Source organism: Physcomitrium patens, chromosome 9, assembly GCF_059467195.1.
Source record: "Physcomitrium patens ecotype Gransden chromosome 9, ASM5946719v1, whole genome shotgun sequence".
NCBI classification, from domain to species: Eukaryota; Viridiplantae; Streptophyta; class Bryopsida; order Funariales; family Funariaceae; genus Physcomitrium; species Physcomitrium patens.
The window spans coordinates 12879869-12900975 of NC_143418.1; the positions used below are offsets into that span (position 1 = coordinate 12879869).

The 21107-nt window shown below is 34.2% G+C and overlaps 1 long non-coding RNA gene and 1 pseudogene across 3 annotated transcripts; both read right to left on the reverse strand.

Moving 5' to 3' along the window:
• Positions 1–6899: 6899 nt before the first annotated feature.
• LOC112286391 (3-ketoacyl-CoA synthase 11-like) lies at positions 6900–11708 on the reverse strand (annotated as a pseudogene). Its single transcript, XR_016504806.1, has 4 exons — positions 10783–11708; positions 9645–10184; positions 8971–9515; positions 6900–8883 (listed from the first exon to the last, which is right to left on the reverse strand). The product of XR_016504806.1 is annotated as a 3-ketoacyl-CoA synthase 11-like (transcript).
• A 2076-nt stretch (positions 11709–13784) lies between these two features.
• Positions 13785–16784, reverse strand: LOC141045739 (uncharacterized). Of its 2 annotated transcripts, XR_012218117.2 has the most exons (5): positions 16668–16784; positions 15638–16366; positions 15175–15256; positions 14801–14871; positions 13785–14429 (listed from the first exon to the last, which is right to left on the reverse strand). It is a non-coding gene; the product is annotated as an uncharacterized LOC141045739 (long non-coding RNA). The 2 variants fall into 2 exon arrangements; XR_016504807.1 differs by lacking the exons at positions 15175–15256; positions 15638–16366; positions 16668–16784 and having other exon boundaries at positions 14801–15168.
• Between the last annotated feature and the right edge of the window lie 4323 nt (positions 16785–21107).

Sequence of the window (21107 nt, forward strand, 5' to 3'; positions counted from 1 at the left end):
CCAGAAGGAAAAGCACGTTTGCGTGTTCTTCAAGCACGTCATGACTTTCCAGCAGTAGGGCACTTTGGATATAATAAGACTCTGGAACTCATATCAAGAGATTTTTGGTGGCCACAAATGTGGAAGTCTGTCAAAGACTTTGTACAATCATGTGATATTTGTTCAAGATTAAAAATTCCTCGTCATCGACCTTACGGACTTCTTCAGCCATTACCTATACCAGAACAACCATGGTCTTCTGTTTCTATGGATTTCATCACAGATCTTTCAAACTCAAGATCTTATGATTCTATATTTGTGATAGTAGATCGTTTCACCAAGATGGCACATTTTATGCCATGTACAAAATCTATCACAGGTGAAGAAACAGCTAAGCTTTTCATTGATAATATCTATCGCTATCATGGATTACCTAAAGATATCATATTGGATAGGGGAACTCAATTTGTGTCGAGATTCTGGAGGACTCTTTTCAAGATTTTAAAAGTGGACATAAAGCTATCTTCAGCTTTCCATCCTCAAACTGATGGACAAACAGAGCGCGTAAACCAAGTCTTGGAACAGTATTTAAGGTGTACCATCAACTACCAACAAGATGATTGGACAAACCTTCTGCCATTGACAGAGTTTGCTTATAATAATACGGTACATTCCTCCATGCAACAAACACCTTTCTTTGCCAATTATGGCTATCATCCATGACTTGATACTTTTGATTTTTCAAAAGTTGATAATCTTGCAGCAAAAGATATGGCAAATCGGTTGTCAGAGTTACATGCAATAATGAAGGCGCAGTTGAAGAAAGCTCAAGAATGACAAAAGATAAATGCAGATGTATATCATAAAGAGCAACCACAACTCAACGTAGGTGATAAGGTATGGCTACTTCGTCGCAATATCAAGTCCACTCGACCTTGTGACAAATTGGACTATCGTAGGCTTGGCCCCTTTTCTGTTTCTGAACAGATCAACCCAGTTGCATATCGGTTACATCTACCGGAGTCAATGAAGATCCATCCTGTATTCCACGTGTCTCTTCTTGAACCATATAAGACAGTGGATATACAAGGAAGAAGACAAATGCCACCGCCTCCTATAGAAATAGATAATAATGAAGAATTTGAGGTGGAAGAGATATTAGACTCAAGGCGGCGCCGAAATAAGCTGGAATATCTTGTTCATTGGTGCGGATATGATATTAGTGAGCGTACATGGGAGCCATCCAGGAATCTAGCAAATGCATCAGCTAAAGTCAAAGTTTTTCATCAACGACATCCATCAAAACCAAGATGAAAACCTCTCTTATAAAAGAGACAAGATTAAGGCAAGATAACATACAATCTCCTATCCTTGTTTGTAACTTCTTTGCATTTTGTGACTCTAATTAGATGGAGAGCCAACAACCAGCGGATTCAACTCAAGAACCTTCGTTTGCTGACTTACCGGATGAGACATTGCGATTGTCACAACCTTCAAGACGACGCAACCGAGATGAAGACCCTCAAGAACGACATGTTCTTCCTCGAATAGATGGTGAGATACAACGCGTTTGGTATCACGACCTTGGAAGAGATTCTCGATGTTTGGTGATATTATTGGAGATAGGAACGACTCCTGATGGTGTTTCAAATGTATTATTTGAAGGAAGTTATGAAGGCCTCAACAGTGATCAAATAACAGGGTGGTCTTCTCGCCCTGGAATGGGACACTATCGATGGCTAAGAGGACCCATCAACTATCTTCGAAGAGAACAAAGATCAGAGTATGTAGCAAATACAATTCGCCGCATATTAGATTTTCTCAATATATAATCACCGCTCCTCGTGGAACTCGTCCCTAGAAGGGGGGGTAATGTCACGGACATACATATAATTACCTATATGAATAGATAAAAGTATGTAAAAGTAGATAAAAGTAGGTTAATTGTGTAATATCTTCTAGAAAAGCTTCTTAGAAGCTTCATAGACGCTGCTTTGACTTTATAGGAGTCTATAGTTGACTTTTAGGTTAGAAACTTGGTCAACAAGTTAGCCATGTGCCACACATATTGGAAGCTTAAAGAACAAGCTAACTACGTGGTCCATCCATAGAAAACTTGCCTTGCAAGCAAAGGCATGTGGCCTAGAAAGTCAACATATATTGGAGGTCTTATAGAACATCGCCACGTGGCTTCTAGTTAGATAGTATATATAGAGGCAAGAGTGAAGCCCTCTTCACTCTTGTCAACTCCTTTCTTGCTTCTAGTCTAGTTTCAAGGGTGTCTAGTTTTTCTTGTATTTTGGCAATAGCCATTCCAGTTTCTTTCTTAATATACATATTTCTATTTTGTCCTATTTCTTTTTGAGAAAAGTCTCACTTACTCTTTAGCTTTCATCGAGTTCTTGTCCTTGACAACTAGGGGCTACGTGGCGACGTTCTATAGGACCTCCAATATGTGTTGACTTTGTAGGACACATGCCTTCACTTACAAAGCAAGTTTTTCTACGTGTGGGCCACATAGTTAGCTTGATCTTCAAGCTAACAACATGTGTGGTACATGGCCAACTTGTTGACTACGTTTCTAATCCAAAAAGTCAATTAAAGACACCTATGAAGTCAAAGCAGCATCTAGGAAGCTTCTAAGAAGCTTCCATATTAAATATTATAGAATTAACTTATTTTTACTTACTTTTACTTACTTCTACCTATTTGTATATGTAATTATATGATTATGGTCGTGACAGGCTTCTATATTTGCTATAGTGTGTCTATAATAGTTTTTATTGTATATATTTTTTTATATTATTTTGTCCTTAGAATTTGATAATTTATCAATTTGTGCTTTGATTTTGTGGCTTTAGATTTACTTGCTCTTTGAAATGTATATATTTGTAATATTTTTTGTTATGAGATGTTTTGTGATGTTTTTATATATCTTTAATAAATACAATCTTTGTCATGAATTCTATATTAATTGGTATCTTGTTTTGATTAATTTTTACCATTGTAGCTAATTCTTACAACCTATTTATGTATTTGATTGTTTTACTTATTTCTAGATGTATTGCTTTGTTTGGTGTCTTGAAAATTTTTAACTCAAAGTATTCTTATATATGATACTTACATATGATGCCATTCTATTATAATAAAAGATCAGATCTTTTTTTTTATAGATGGTTCTTCTTTTTTTATTGATTAATAAGAATTTGAAATCTTTATGTTGTCAAATCTTTTTGCAATTTTTTAATTCTATTTTTTTGATTAAGCCTAATTATAAATTTTATTGCTGCCTATGCTTCTAAATAATTAGTAATAATATCAATAATCAACCATTGATGAGTTGTAAATATTTGACCAAAATCATTTTCTAGCAGTCATTTTGTGCATGGATTATGAAATTATAATTTCATAGTTGTTGGAGGTGTCTAGATACTATATTTTCTTTAAAAACCATTTTTTTTCCATTAAAATTATTACTATAAAAACTAAAGTTTTAATTTATAAAATATAAAACTATAAAACAAATATTTATTTTTTGATTCAAATATTATTTGATTGAAATTTAAACTTCACATAACTAAACTATCAAAAAAACTTGAATCAATACAATGTCCATGTTAAGAAGACAAAAGAAATTGAGTCATCTAAATCTAGTCATATTAAGTTGACACAATACAAATAGAACAAACAATTTTTTTTGTGTATCAATACAAATATTTGTATATTTTTACATATATATATATATTATAAAAATAAATTTGAATCACTCATATAAATATATATAAATAATAAATAAATAAATACTATATATAAATTATTTATATATAATTTTTTTTAATATTTTAATTTTTATATCTATTTTTAATAATAGTAAGTTTCAAAGAAGGATCTAAAAAAATCCTTCTTAAATATTCTAATTATCTTTTATTTTTTCTCAAGTCTTCTATGTGTCTTTTTTAACCATTGAGAGATTATTAATTAAATTAACTTAATTACATATAAATAGATATATTATCTTATTTAAATATTTTAGTCTTTAAAAATAATATTAAAAAAAAATACTAAAAACTCTTCATATTTGAAGATAAAGAAATAATTAGCAAAATCCACATCCATTCTTTAAGATAAGCAAAAATTCAAAAAATACATAATTATATTTAATATATATTTATATTAAAAATCAAAAAATCAAAAAAACAAGACATCTACTAAACTACTTTATTATTGTTTTTTTTTCCTATGCACTTGAAGTCGATTAATTATTATAGTAATACTTATTGTCTTTTAAATTTACAATCCTAATTAGTCCGATCAAATCAATACTAACAGCTTGTTAATAATAATAAACCTATTTGAAAGTTAAGATTTACAAATCCATCAATGAATTCATCAATCTTACATGTACATAAACTTCAAATCTATTTGTTTATATATATTCATATATATATATATATATATATATACATATTGGATGCATCCGTGTCATTGTCATAGAAAGTGTGACTCAAATGAAGCTAATTTTAAAAGATATGTTTTAAGCCAAAGAATATTTTTCAAATATAAATATAATACAACACAAATAGAAAGAAATAAAATATATTATGGATCTTTCAACTATGAAGTAGGATAGGTAAACATGCGTTGTTGTCACTGATAATATGCAAATAAAGTAGTTAATTTTGTTCAAGGAACTACTTGTGAAAATATTAAAAAATATATTAAATTCCATGAAAAATCATAAAAGTATGATAATTTTTTCAAAGATGTGCTAAATTTAATAAATTAATTTATTAAAAAATAAAAATAAAATACCAATATTTATCTAATTAAATTTTTTAGAAAAAATATTTAGAGTAGAATTTAAATTATTATTTTTAGGAAGAAGAATCTTGATAGAACAAGAGGAAGTGCATCAAGAGAGTACTATATAAAGTTGACCATGGAAAAAAAATAGGTTGTCATAGATTCAAACCAACATGCTTCATTGATTGTCCTTGGAGTTTGTTTATTGTTATTGTAAATGCAAGATGGATAAAAAATTTCTTTCTTTTTAAAATGAATGGAAGTTCTTTTGTTGTGGAAGTTAATGTAATCCATCGAATGAACACCAAGTTTCTAGCAAATTTCCCTCTAATAATTCTTGCTTCAAAAACTTGATCTATTAGTTGTATAATTACCAATCGGGTTCCATTGCAAAATCTTTAGCAAGGAGCAATATTTCTTAGTAGCATCAGTATAGTCAACTTATCCAATATATGATACGTTAGATACTCAAGTTGTTGAAAATCAACAATTTATTTTCAATGAGTTATATATTAATTTTAATTGTTTTTTTATATATTAATACATAATTTATTCTTCTATATGTATGTGGATGTTTGTATATATCTATAAACACAAGCACACATAAGTAAAAGCAACTACAACAAACAAAAATAAACATATGAATAATGAAATTATATGCAAGATTTGTATATTAATAAGGTTTCATAATTAAGGTTCTGTAGGTTTGAAACTAATTTTTTTATACTTGTATAAATTCACTTAATCAATAGCAAAACTTGAAACCTTAATTATTGTCTACCTTGTAATTTGATTCTGATAGCAATGGTACTCACAGGGTTGATTTGCAACAATAGTTACTGGAAGTTTGGGTAGACTTGAGCCATCATCCAATATTTGATTGTAAATTGAAATCCCTCAAGCCATGTTGCAAATTGTCCCTAAGAAGCATAGATGCTTGTTCCACCGAGCTTCTGTAGTAGAATATGGTTATATGCCCAAGCCTCCGTTTAAGTTATTTAGATGTGAATGTGGGAGCGGTTTGTTATTTGCTAGAGTATGATGAAGACTCCCATGCTGTCTTTGGATTGCAAATACATCTCAAATTTTGTAACTTACTCTTTGTTGAGATTGCCAATAGGAATATTCCTATATATGCTTCATCTATGTAGCATGTTATTGAGTTGATATTATCAACTTAAAATACACATTGGTGATAAGTTAGACTTACAAATTGTTGAAAACAAATTACAAATATTGACATGAGTGGATATTGACACTCACAAAACAAAATCAAAGAACACATAATAAATAAAATGAAAATAAAATGAGATTGTTATGAGTCCCTCCTTTAATAGAAGAAATAGTGTAAGTAGTTGGAGTTGAGATTTTTAAAATACACTTCTCTTATATTCCATTCTATGAAATGTTGTCCAGATTTTAAAAATAAATTAAAACATAAAAAATGAAACCACAAAGACTCATTACTAGAGAACTAAAATGATGGATTATTCTCAAGGAAAACTCTATGCCAACTTAGATAGCAAGCATGCTTTTAAAATGGAGGAGTTAACTTGGCAATGGCACAAAGGAATACACCCAATGAAATAGGCTTCCAAGTGGAGCAATTTGTGTACAAACATATTTGCAAGCAAGACCTTTTTTAAGCTTCTCTATAAATCATAGCAAATAGCAACAGATTAGATTAGTCAAGATGCAGCTCCTGTCACTGCAACTCTCAAGAAGCAATGGAAGGCTATTTTCAATGATTGATATTTAGCAATTTTCTTCATTTTTCTTTGTTCTGTAGCTCCAGAGTCTATTTAGCACCACCACCCATGTCTAATATTGACATGAGTTATCAGGTAAACTATAACCATTGCCATTTCCAAAAAAAAGAGAAAAAGAAAAAATAGTGCCGATATAGCATAATTTCCAACTCTCACCTCTAATGCTGCTAAAAAAATAATAAATCAGCTCATGTATACTCTTACAAGTATACTCACAGATTTGCAGTAATTCAAAAACAATTAGTAAACTCTTAGTAATCTAAGCACTTCGCTTGATTTTTTATTCATAGAAAGTTGAGTTAATTTTGCACTTTTGCTTTACTTATGATGGAAACAAATAAGAGTGCATGCAATGAATGAGAGCCACCTCTTGACTCCTTGAGTGATCTTAATATATTGAGTTATCTTAATACATATACTAGAAAAACCCATGTCATTGTCGTAGAAAATTATAAAACTATGAAAATTATAAAAACTATAAATGTAAATATAAAGACAAAAACTATAACAAAATTAACTGTAAAAATTAGAACTATTAAAAAGATAAAATGATTTTGCAATCCCTTTATAAATCTATGTTTAACAATGATATCCTAGCTTCTGTTATAGAAGAGAGAAAGCTGATAGCCAAAGGATGTGAATGCATGCAATGCAGAATCAAAAAAGTCAAATACAAAATTCTTCTATTTATGGTGGCTTGTGAAAAGTTTTCATTCTCCCTTTTTTAGTCTTTATGCCTTCACTTTAGAGTACTAAAAAAATAATAGTTGCTCAAATTTTGCTTGCTCTGGAGCAAGTCGGCCCAAAATATCTAACCCACAATGAAACTCGATGTTGATTGTAATAAAGACAAAGCCCAAATTGAGTGTTTGGCCCTGCAATCAAAAATTAAAGGCAGTATAAAACTGGCTTTGGGCACAGCGACGATTTTGGATGTATGCCAGATCTCATCAACTATGCAGATATCATTCAAATAGTTTTTGAAAATAAAAAAATTTAAAAATCCAGTTATATGCACACAGCTTCAGTCCAACCCACATTTCACTAGTCCAGCAACAAATCCAAACATCAAATAAATAAATAATAATAATAATAATAATAAACAAACAAAGAGCAAACAAATGAACAGACAAACTCAAAATGCTAAACAGAAACACAAATTTTTCAATATTTCAGCAATACTCACCACAATATTTCACTGCAATATCATAAAATATCATAAAATTAGAACTCCAGCCTCCTCGAAGATAGTTCCACCAGATAATTAGAGTAAATGAATACATCCGTAACAACAATTTATAAGTACAAAAGTTGATTATAGCAATATTTTTGAGTAGCAAGATTGTAAGCCCATGCTGCTGCTTCTTCCCTGATGACATAACAAAAAAACCTCCCAGAAGCACGATCCACGATGAACCCGTGTTGTTAATCCACGATGAAATTCTTCTGAAGTTCTGATTGCAAAGCAAAATGATGATAATTCGTAATTCATAAATTCGACAAAACACCAATGTTTGAAACACACAGAACACATTGCTCTTACTCGAAACACAATAACATATGCTGAGCCTTCTCCGATGTATTTGCCTTTATAGTGTCTATATGATTGCATTACAGTATGAAGTGCATAAATTTGAGGAGGAGAAAATCAGTGTGAAACACCATGAAAAACATCCTGTAGAACTCCCTGATCAACTGTAAAACGGGTTGTGAACTCCACAAAACATGAGAGCCACCACTTGTCTCCATCTTAATATATATAAGTGGTGGCTCTCTTCCCATTGGAGTCCTTGTTGTCGCATGTAAGAAATTCCTCTCATACCACCCACCTCGCGCACAAGACCCGTCTCGCCATTCCCAAGGCGAGCGGATTTCAAACTCTTGCTGATGGGTTTAGCGGGGGCTTTGCGGCTCCGCTCGTCACAGTTTGATTTCACGAAATTGGAAGAATGATCGAGCATTGAAGCCGCAGGGAATCAGACAAATGCGTGTATCAAAACCTCCATCTACTGTTTCTGCAATTGTGCATTTTTTTTTGAAGAGGAGTTCGAAATGGATAGATTGATAGATAGTGGCGATGAAGCTGGGATTAGGGCGCTTGGGAGATTACGATTAGAGAGGAGGGGCTTTGACGGGATAGTTGACGATACAATCCAACCATGGACTGCGAAGGGGTCGCTTCACTGTGCGCAGCGCCCGCCACACCGCGCTGTTGCATTTGAACCCCGAGCCGAAGGCAATTTGCCACACGCGATCGCCGCGCTTTATCCTCTCCTTGGATTCCATGTAGGACAACTCGTACAACAGGGAGCTGCTGGATGTGTTGCCGAATCTGCTAAGACGCCATGTCGTTAGCGGTCGTGGGTTGGAGATTCATAGCATGATGGTGGGCACGTTTTGGGTGAGATGGGTGCATTACCTGTGGAGAGTCATTCGGGAAGGCTCCATGTACCATTCTGAGAGGTCGAGGTTCTTTTCTAGTTCATCGAGGACGGCTCTGCCGCCAGCGTGGATGCAGAAGTGCTCGCAGGCGAGTTTGAAGTCCGGGATGTAGGATTACATCTTGAATTTGAAAACTTTTCGAGCGATGAGATTGGCGAAGAAGAGGAGCTGCTCGGACACGGGCAGGATGAGGGGACCCAGGGTGGTGATGTTGGTTTTGAACGCGTCGCCGGCGACGCTCATTAGGTCCTTGGAAAGCGACACCCCGACGTTTCTGTGTTCGTCTTCTTGTTGGTAAATGCATGAGTAGCACTTGTCGTCAGCGCCCTTGTGGTTTCGCACAGTGTGCACTAGCTCGTACTTTGAGCGCCACCGCTCGCGATCTCTGTTCGAAAGTAAGATCGCTGCGCCTCCCATTCTGAAAATGCAGTTCGACAGCAACATAGATCGGTCGTTTCCAAAGTACCAGTTGAGGGTGATGTTCTCCGTGCTCACGACAACTGCGTATGTGTTTCTTTGCACCTGAAAGATCGACAGCTGTGGATTTCAAATTCTTCGAATCTTTGAAAGCAGGGAAGGGAATCAAAAGCTTGTCTGCTAAAAGAATTGTTGGAAGAAATGCCGTAAGTTGTTGTGAACATGGCCAGCTACCTGAAGGAGGTCACGAGCAATATCGATGGAGATGAGTCCAGCACTGCAACCCATGCTTCCGAGGCTCACACTCTTGATATTTCCCCGCATCTTGTAATGGTTGATTATCATAGACGAAAGCGAAGGAGTAGGGTTGAAAAGAGAACAATTCACCACGAGAATGCCCACGTCTTTCGGTTTGATCCCCGTTTTCTCGAATAGCTCGTCGAGAGCGCCGAACATGACCAGCTCGGCCTCGTCCCTGGCTTGTCGCATGTTGGGCTGGCCCTTGCGAACGGGGGGATCGTTGATGATGGATTCAGGGAGGTAGGCATTGTCACCCAGCCCTGAACGAGCGCAAATTTTCCTCTGAAACGCCATGGTTTCGTCGTTGAATCCTCCCGTCAATACGGAAGCTTGCAAGAACTTCTCGTTTGAGCATTTTCGAGCCTCCTCAGGTTTGTAGCACGCAAAATCCACAAGGTAGACTGGCTGAGCACGCATCATCACAAATAGAGTCACGCCGAAGACGGTCATTCCAGAGCACGCCAATGCACTCACCTGAAGGAGAGATTATTCACAACATTAGAACTTCATGCAAGTCTTGCAACCACTGCAGCTCCGACTCTTCACCTCTATCTCATTTTAAACATTCATTTCTGATGTGATCGTTTAACAATGATACATTCCTGACACTTCCTAGTTTTGCAAGTAAGTATTCAAACCTACTCATCATAAAGGATGCTTGTTCTAGAAACTCTCACTTTTCAGTTATATTTTCAAAAAGGATGACGTAAAGATTTTCTTGCTACTACATGACTAGCACCAGAAAAGACCCCACTGAATACGATAAGGAAAATTCCGTGCAATCATTTCTTGCCCTACTTCGTGTTGAATATTGTAAATTCTCAAAGGTATATTCCACTGCTGAACCAGGTTTATGATCCCCATGTGAAACATGCTCGAGAGCTCTGAACTTGATGCCCAGTTTTAAGTGCACTGTTCTATACAAGGGATCTGTTTCTTGTTTGACGTTGGGAAATTGAACCCACAGTGAGAGTAGAAGCAGTTAGGTTTCTGCGGTCTTCGAAAAATTTCTCGATAATATGCAGCTTTAGGATTGTTTGGAATGTGCGTAGTAGGAACCAGGAAAACTCACAAGATTGAAATGAAGGTTTTCCCAAAGCTGAAGAATGTCATCCCAACCGATTCTGAACCAACTTTCCGCTAGCGTGATGATCAAGATTGGAATGACCATCAGGACCATAGCGTGTGAGATTAGATAGTGGTATCCTAGCTTGACATATTTCAAGTTGACACTGGACAAAACGTCAGGCAGGATGACGGCTATGCTGCCCGCTGGTTTGGACATCAAGTTAAGCAGCACGCTCTGATCCTTTGCCATTGTCGTGGCTGGAGTCCGAATAAGTTCGTACGAGCTCGTGTCTGGAGTATCCGCCATAACAAGATTAAGTTGCCCCTCTCTCCTGCAGGTGACCGATTCGTAACAACCTAGACAACTCCCTCGCAGGACCAACTGGATCTGTACATTCAGACAAGAGAGACTCACTCAATTATAGTAAAGTACTGTCTGAAGATGACAATGAATCAAAGTGTAGCACTCAGACACATCTGCAACATGGGCAATGTTCACAGAGCGCAGCGACTGGATTAGTACACCCTCCTGCTGCAGCGGACTATCTTGAGCTGTGGACGATTGAAGAAGGAAAATTCACCTGGAAGAATAGAAGTGATGAAGCTGTACAGAAGCTGCACACAAGTGATAGTGAAGTTTTCTCGCCGCACTTGAAAGCTGAAGCGGGGATGACAAAGCCTAAGACGTCGACAAAACTATGAGACAGAACTCAAGACCTTTCTACGAAGCGAAACAATAGCTCAGACGTGCAGACTGAAATCTAGATTGATCAGTATTGACGGAGGCCTTCAGAACTAACACCCACCCACTGCTGTTGGTGTATGCATGGGCAACTTACACACTCATGGATCCCGCCTACCTGTTAAGTTCGATAGTGGTTGTGAAGGCAGCATGCTCAATGGAATCTGGCCTGAAGGAGGATGGTGGAACCTTAGAATGGATCTTGCGAAGGCGAAGGGTATGGAAGTGGGTATCGCAGGGGGATCGCCACCTGACCACGTTGCAGGCGAGTGTACATTACTAGTTGTACTCTTAGTGGCAGTAACACTACTAGAATGTGGGCCCCAAAGCAACATCCACAAGCAACGTTAAGGGTGTTGCTGGTGGGCATTGCAAACGTTAGATGTCCACAAGAAACACCTCCAATGTTGCTTGTGGACATTGCTTTGGGGCCCGTATTCTAGTAGTGTAATTCTTTAGTCACTAGCTTGCGAAAAGCCTCGGTCTCCACCATACCACTATGATACTATGATTCCGTGTCTAAGTATGAACTCGTGGTTGATTCCTTGATCTTCGTTTAAGCCTTTATTGTGTCTTCCAGGATCACGTTGCCCTAATGAAACCCAAGATCTTAAGAAAATGGCTGAGAGATTGTTCGAGCCTTTGAGGATGAGGACTGGATTACACCCGTTGCTTCAGTAGATAGCCAGTTCGTACTGTCCACCAACTAGCGTGCACGACTCAGTGTGATACGCTACATAATACAAACAAGTAGAATGGTAAACCACATGTCAAGATCTGTATGACATCCACCAGCGGAGACGGTGGGAATTGGGTGAGAAGAGAGACTAAAAGACAAGATGTGATAATCAGAATGGAAAAAGAAAATGTCTTCAAAGCAGGGGTCTTCATGGAATTTGATGACAGCAGCCTGGAGTTCGTGAAATTTTTATTACAATAAATTGTGACTACAAGTCGCCACACCTACAAGCAAAATAATTGAAATTGAATATTAAATGTGGGCAACTGATTCTACTCAGAAAGTAATAACCGACATAGGAAAACGTATCGTCAGTTCATCTAGGAGCAAGTGTCAGGCATCGGACAAGTTGACTTGAATGAGGCATAACGGGTTAATCAGTTATCATGTGCACCAATGGAACTTATTTCCCCATCGAAGTGAACTGTTAGGATTTTTGTAATGAAACCAGGAATGTCTGGTCAAGAGCCAAGACACTCGCTAATCTGGTCAAGTTCTTCAGAGTTTTCGATTCCTTGATCAAAACTGGGAAAGTACTGGTTTGAACTTAGCTTATACCAACTGTGTAAGTGGTCCTAAACCTTATGTTGAATGCTAAAATTAATTGAGGTAGAATGCTTAAATCTCCAATTTAAATTCAGGATGTGGATGTGAACACAGTTTTATTTGAAAAAATAAAATAAAATAAAATAAAATACTGTTCTGAATAAAAGATGAATAATCAAAATAATTGAATTGTACTGCCACTCGCAACACCGTTGGATGATACGGAATTACAATAACCAGGCCAATTCTTGTCGAATTTCTCCCTGGAAAACGAGCCATTATGGTGTGTGCATCAATTGGAATGTGCAATTTGTTCAAGCGTGTAGTCGATTTTTTGAGGTACAGTTAGCCTTGGAGGTTTGCCTTAAGCATGACATTAATGGGTAAACCCTGAGAACTATTCAAACAATTTTCAACATGCTGCACAAGCGGGCAAACTGTGGCCATCACTCTACGAATGTTACACTTTTTGTGAGTTGATAGTTTCATGTGCGTATTCGTCAGTTAACAGTAGCCGTTGCTTTTGGGTCTTTTTTACCTTATCCCAGTTTCCCTCATGGCCCCACTATTGATCAGAAATTCACATCCACTGAAGCTGCTTGATGGGCTATCTCATCGGAGAATGCTCAGTTAAATGGCTTCTCACAACTTAGGCAATGTCACAACTTAAGCACAAAGCTGCTTTCACATATTCCTCAGGAGCTAAGATCTTCTCTCAAGTCTGCACGCAATTATACTGCTTGTACGAATTCGCATGTTCTCACCTGCGATGGGGTCTGATCATCAAAGTAGCGTGACATGGACTAGTACCAAATTAAAGGATCTATTCGATGCCTGCCCAGTCATAGTCACGGTTGCGGTTACAAAGAAAGAAACCTGCTCTTCGTAGTTGACTATTATACCACGCAATGCTACGAAAGCATGCAGCACCAAACCCACAAGAACTGTCTCTGCATTCAGGCCCTTTCACCGGAAAACATTCAAACCTAAAAAAGGAAACTGGTTTATTGCACTGATAGCGCCGCGAAACAAAGATTTGCAGCAGCTTGTTGCTGCAAAAGATTAAAGAAAATATTCACAATAACATGGTCCATCGCCGACCAAAGGGCATAGCTTAGCGGCACGAAGCGTAACACAGCTAATGAAACACAAACAATAGAATCTTCAAGCTGAGGGTCAGAAATAGCTTTGAATAAAACACCAGTCCAAGTGATATAGAATCTGTCTTGACTGACATGTCGATACTCCACGACCAAACCGAATTCTCACTTCGACAAGCTTCTATAACTCAACCATTTCAACCACAGTACAGTACATTTTAAAATAAAAAGAGTCTTCTCTAGAAACCAATGATCGAACTGGAGCTTCTTCACATGACATTCACTCCTCCAGTAAGGGAACTATAATATCAACTATAATATCAGGGAAATAGCAGAGTTGTTGAGATGCTAGGAGTGGTTGCACCTTCTCTCATCGTCGATGAGTGTCCCAATAATGCAAACGACCCTCATTGATGCTGGTGTGTGGATAGTCCTTAACGAAGGAAGCAAGCTCCCCACAGCTCATGACCTTCTTATCAGCAGCGAAGAGCTGTAAAATCTGGTGCCCTCTTCTAAAACTCTCACTGAAAAATAACGTCGTCAGTTTAGCCTGAGAATCTGGCAGCCATTAAAGCATAGCAATACCCACCAGAACAATGAGTCTGATACCAATCTCGCAACGATAAGCCACATTAACTACGATTGGTCACACAAGGGGCTTCTAAAGTCGATGGTTGCTGAGGAAAATGAGGATTGAATGCAGACAGTGTACATGAGTGTCAGTAGAGAGGCAATGAGATTCCTCACATTGGAAGGTATGAAAACTTTAAACAATTCAATAATTGCAACAACTGTGATAATGAGGCCCACTAGGTATATACCACGCCGGTCGCGAGAGTAGTGACTGCTGGCAACTATAATGATTGAAAGGGTAAAACCAGTCACGACCACATACCTCCACTAGAAAGCAGGTCCGAATATGCTGTTTCAGGTCGCAGTGATGTTCAGTCGGAAGAGGACTCCACCCTGAAAGAACCACCACAGATTGTGTAATGTACCCACTAGGTTTCCGAAGTCCCAGTGGTTTCAAAACGAAACTGTTATACCATACATCACGTTTTCCTGCTTTTTCGGAGTCCAGCGTGAAGATTCCTTTGTAATTCACCTAACTACAAAGTTAACGCTGTCTTCAGTCAGTAAAAATCAGAAGAATAAACTACAATCAAAAGTCCCAATAGCTATGTGAGTGACAGAAACCAACTTGTCGAACTAGTAAGCAAGAAGACGCGTAATGGTTGATCAAATGCGGGACGATCTCAGTCCCCTCACCGAAATGATTCGTCCTCTCAAGTGTCTAGGTTGCAGGAAACTGTTGATGCTACACATGAAATCCGCGATTACTGGCTCTGTACTGCACATTCGAAGTCAGATAGTACAGCATCAGCAAGGACCGCTCTGCAATACAACACTACTAGAATGCGCTCCTCAAAGCAACGTCCACAAGCAATTTTGAGGGTATTAAAGCGCTTTGTATCCAAGTAATAGAGGGTAGACTCATAATCGGACCGTGGGCTAAAAGTTATGGATGAGAGTTCCAAAGGAAGGAGAAATAAGATCAAAACATTCTTACAACGGCTCTACCTTTCTGAAAAAGATAGACCCAGGAGAAGGCATGCATTGTAAGAACAACTATCTAGTTGGTAATTGAAATCCCCACGGTTATATGATTTATCTGCTGAGGATAGACCATAGAACCATGTCGAAAAATTAGTACAAGTGAGGAAGTTTTTACCGGCTTCAACTGCACACAGCGAGGAGCCGTTTCTAATTCACCACCATGAACACATTCAGGTGTCGTTTCTAATTGTGCATTTAATAGTGCATCGACATCGTTCTGAACCTTTCGTCCAATGAGTCTTTGGAACTCAGGCTTATGTTTTTTGTGAATAATCCGCCCTTGCGCATCAGATATTTCTTCAAAGTCTAGAGTAGAAGCTCCTAAAGTGCGCTTCAAGTTCTTTCCCAAATCACTGTACACATCATTTGGATTTTATGATGAGTTATGTACACAAACCAGAAAATGAGTAGAGAATGGCAGGCAGTTGAGCAGCAACATTGTCTACACATGGCGAAGAGTTGAAGGACTGGAACTATTGCAAGTCACTTGCTATCCTGCTTGTTTAGAAATTTTTTAACATAAAACCGATTCCAGTTTGGTTAATAATTGTTAACGCGCTGAACCACCAGGTTACTTACTCCCTCTTTTGCACCTGCAGTAGTAACGTAATACCACAAAGTCAGCGAAAAATCAACTATACATGGCACAGGAACTTCATGACGAATGGCCCCATTTCGGAAGATTCTGATAGTTCTTCATATGCCAAAATGCTCATGACAATAGGAAGAACAAAGGAGTAAATTTCAGGAAGTTTCGGCGAGGAAAAGGCCGCTGTCAATGTTCACTTCAAAGAGTTATCCACCAGAATTGGTCCAGGCGAATTTGTTCTTAGGTTTCTATCAGCTGAAATCAAAAACCAAAACCTTCATTAATCGAGATTTTCCAGTATATAACCAGGATAACATGCTCCTAAGAAACAGAGAGTTATTACCACACTCCTTCAATTCTCAATTCAAAACTCGCAGTTTCGGCTATTCATCTGTCATGAGAAGATTATCTAATATAGCGTTATGCACATACCGGCATATTGGTCATAAAAGTGAACACACGAATTCTTGTATCGATGCTTAAGCAACACAACATGACAAGGTTCTGACCACTCTAGCAAAAAATGTCGAAGGTCATTGGAGTGCTGAAATATTACACAATGGAGTTGGGATATCTAATAGCTCCAACTGTCTGTCAGCATCTTCAGAGTTCAGCAGGGCGTAGCAACTTAATTACATCTTCAGCCTATGTTATTATCAGCAAACTTCAGGAGTATAAAAGATAATCCCCCGTTGTAGGATCAAAAGAAACGTTATCATCGATCACTTTTTAGCCACCCATGCACCAACCAAAAGGTGAGTTGAATGATTCTATCTATACCTACTACTTGACTTTGTCCAAATGTCACCTCAATGAATTTATAATTTGTAGGTAATATTTATTTAAATTATTAAATTTAGAAGTAGCTCTTTGAAAGCAATAAGAATGGTATATGTCAATCAAAGAATTTTTTGTCAAACAAAATAGATAATTCAAAATATATGTAGTTTTTCTTTTCTTTTTTTAATTTATTTTTATCAAATTCAAAAAATATAATTTATTTAATAATTACTATGCAAAAGATATTTTAGTTTATAATAAAAAAATATTTGCATAGTATATCAAATATGTATAAGAGCTTCAATATCTAGTAATTTAAAAATTTAATCTGAAACCAAATAAATTATCATGAATAATATTAAAATTTATTACTAATAAAATAATATTAATTATTTAAATTTTAAATGTATATATATATATATATATATATATATTTAAAAATATATAATTTCTATATCATAAAGTTTAGGAATACAAGTATTCAAATTTAGTAAAATTGACGTTGATGTTTTAAGCTTGATGTGTATTAGTTTTTATATATTTAAAATGTTTATTAGATAGGCTATAGTTTTAATAAAAAAAATTGTAACTAAAAAAAAATTGTACTTAATATTATGTCTTTAATAATTAAAATTATAAATTTGAATCATAAAAGATTTTAAAGATTACATCTAAATTTAAAAGCTTTTAATTGATTTTTTAAAAATAATTATTTTAAAACATTAAAAAATAAATAGTTTTTTTTAAAGTGCAGTTTATATAAAATACTAAAAATTTAATGAAATTTTTGCCTACATTGTTTTTCAAGAAATTATAGTTTACAGCAAAAGAAATACTTATTTAGTTGATTTAGAATTTGCAAATAATATATTTTTTTCAAAATTCCTTGAGATATAAAAAAATTAAAAATATTATTCTAACTAATGAAGTATTTAATATAAAAATAATTTATTGTGTGTAAATTATTTTATTTCCTTAAAGATAGATTTGTGATAGCAATTCATTCAAAAAAGTTGTATGATAAATCTATAGTAGTTTTTAGTTTAAAAATTCAAAACTCAGTTAAACCAATCAGATGTTTGTAACATCCAATTATATCTTAAACTAGAGTAATATTTTTTGAAACAATATCTGGTTTCATGTTGAATTATAATTTTAACATGTGTTTTTGTAAAATTAACTTTTTAATGTATCTTTAATAAATAGTATCAAAACGTGTTCTAATTTTTTTATTGCTCTGTTCTAAAATCTACTACTTGATTAAAAAATTAAAATTAATTTTGAAACAATTGTTTAATTGAAATTTTTATTAATAGGCATTAAAAATTTACTTACAGGACACCTTTAATATAACAAAGTAATATTAATTGTTTCATTTCCTAATGCTAAATTTGACATGAATAAATAAATATATATTTTTTATTTTAATTGAAATATTTATATATATAGTATTAAATTTAAATTAAATATAATTATTTATCTTATTTATCTTATTTATCTTAACAAATTTTTGAATTAAGTAATTTTAAAATAATATAGTAGCTTATATGTGTTCAAAAATTTATACTTTGCTTTTGTACCTAATAATTATAATTGTTGTCCAAAAAGTAGAATAAGCTTTTTAAAAAATGGATTATTTAAGTTTAAAATAGATATTTAATTAAACCACATCTTTTTATACATACATTGCAACAAATTTAAAAATTCAACAAAATATAAGTTTTAGATATAAAGAATTTTTTTCTTTAAAAACTTTATAACAATTGATAGTTTTAATGATGGTTAAGATTTATGTCATAATTTTAATTTGAACAGATTTAAACCAAATGTAAAGATTTTTTTTAAAATATATATATATATATATATATATATATATATGTAGATAGATAGATAGATAGATAGATAGATAGATATAGCACTTGTAATATCATGTCTTAATATTATTAGCATTAATTTGGACTCAATTTTTTTTTATCAATACCTATACTTCTTAAAATTATTTTTAAATATTAAAATTTATTTTTCATTGATTAAAACTATTTTATATTATAATGTGTAATTTCTTTTATAATAAACTACTAATATGCATATCATATTATAAAATTTTGATTATTTCATTATTAAATAAAGTATTAAAATCTTAACATATAGATTTTGTAACAACCATGAGTTGCAATAGAGAATAGGATTTTTTTATTTTTGGAGGCAAGAAGAATGTAAGATGTATTTGGATATGGCACAACATTTGTTATACTTCATAGTGCAAGGATGGTAGTTCAAGAATTGCAAGAGGGTGTAATTTAGATTAGAATATGATGTTAGATAGATATAAAGTTTTGTGAGAAAACTTAATAAGTTTCTAACATCAATATTTCTAAAACAATTGGTATTATATGGTTTGAAGAAGGATGCTACTTTCCTAAGAAATTGACTAAAATTTAGGTTTTATCAATCAAGAAAGATAACTTATATACATTATTACAATTAAGTTTTATCAAAGATCCAAAAACAGTCTTAACATAATGATGCAATAGAGACACTTGCTAGGGTGGAAGGATTTGCAAAGATTGTTAGAGCATCTTTTAACATCAAATTATAATACAAAGTCAAAAGAAGGTAATTAAATTATATCATAAAGGATTGGAAGAGTTTCTTTTTAAGCCTCAAATGTGTTATTAGAACAAAAACTTTTGTTCTTTGATACTCTATAAGTTAGCCTCAGGTCTTAGAAAATAAAACCATGAAAAGTCTTTAGTTTAAATTAAACCATCTTTACTTGTAAAACTCAACCTAAATTCAATAAATTTAAGACGTTATGCTTTCTTCTTTGAGAGTTATGTTTATATGCAATATGGATTTCACAAAAAAGAAAATTATCTTTCAAGAAATATTTTTAAAGAAAGTTAGAAACCAAGATGCAAAATGTTAATCAAACTTTTCTTATATAAAGCATTAGATATATCCCACTTAGTTTCAAATAAATAAATAAAAACTAATAATCTTAAAGTCTAAATCCTATTCCAACTATATATTAAAATTAGAATACTATAGAAGCATTTATAATGAATCTATTTTTAAGATGAGGATTCACAATATTTTAATGCAATAATAACCTAACTTCCAAGATTGAGAAGTTGCAAATGCTACCACATTCAATTTTCATTAATAATTTAACATTATTCTTAATAAGACATATATATATATATATATATATATATAGTGACATTATTTTTCTTATTTTACTTGATTATAGCAAATTTTGACCACCAAATGTGAAGTAGAAGAAGAGAAGATTACACCTAAAGCAATAAGAGATAATATATTTTTTATCTTCTAAACCTACAAATTTCTATGATCCAAAAACTTTTAGACCTTACAAACATTTCTTATGTTCTAATCATTATGCAGTGTAGGTTTAGGAATGTTACTATTGTCCAAATCCATTGCAAGAAGATTGAATTACATTTTTCAGAAAAAAACATTTTTTTTCACCATCTTTTTATCTACAATCAACCAATAAGAAATATTATTAGACATAGTTTAACAATTGTTAAAATATATTAATAAAATTAACATCTTAAATAGTGTTAACCAAATGTGTTAAAAAAAATAGTTAGTAAACATACAAATTGACTGTTTTGATATTTTGAAGAAAAACTAATTATTTGTTATTATTGCTATATCCTGGTGTTCTTTCTGAAAGAATTATAATAAGCATCTCTTTAGTATTATGACAAGTAAGTCATAAATGGTGACACATCCTTTATTTAATTTTGGTAAACATTCAAACTTGGAAGGTGATAAATCCAATATTGGTTTTTCTTACTTTTTATATACATTTAAGTTAAACAAAGTCACATAGTTGCAACAAAATAATCTTTTGTGTTACAACTTTTGATGCCATCAGGGACAGATTGCTCTACCACATTTACTTACTGACACACCAAGCTTTCAGTAATGATGAGAAGCTTTTGTGAATCAGGAATTAAACATGTGTTCAATGAAACTAGCTACTAAAAGTTCATGAACTAGATTCAAGGAAAATGTAGACTCAGTTATATTTGAAATGGACAATCCAAGTCCTCACAAGTCAGTCAAAAGCACTCTGTCCCTACTTTCAAGATCTGTATGGAAAAGCACAGTTAATGAGGTCCTAACAGAGCTATTTCAGTCACTAGTAGTCACATCGTGTTTACATTTAGCTTCATGTGCAAAA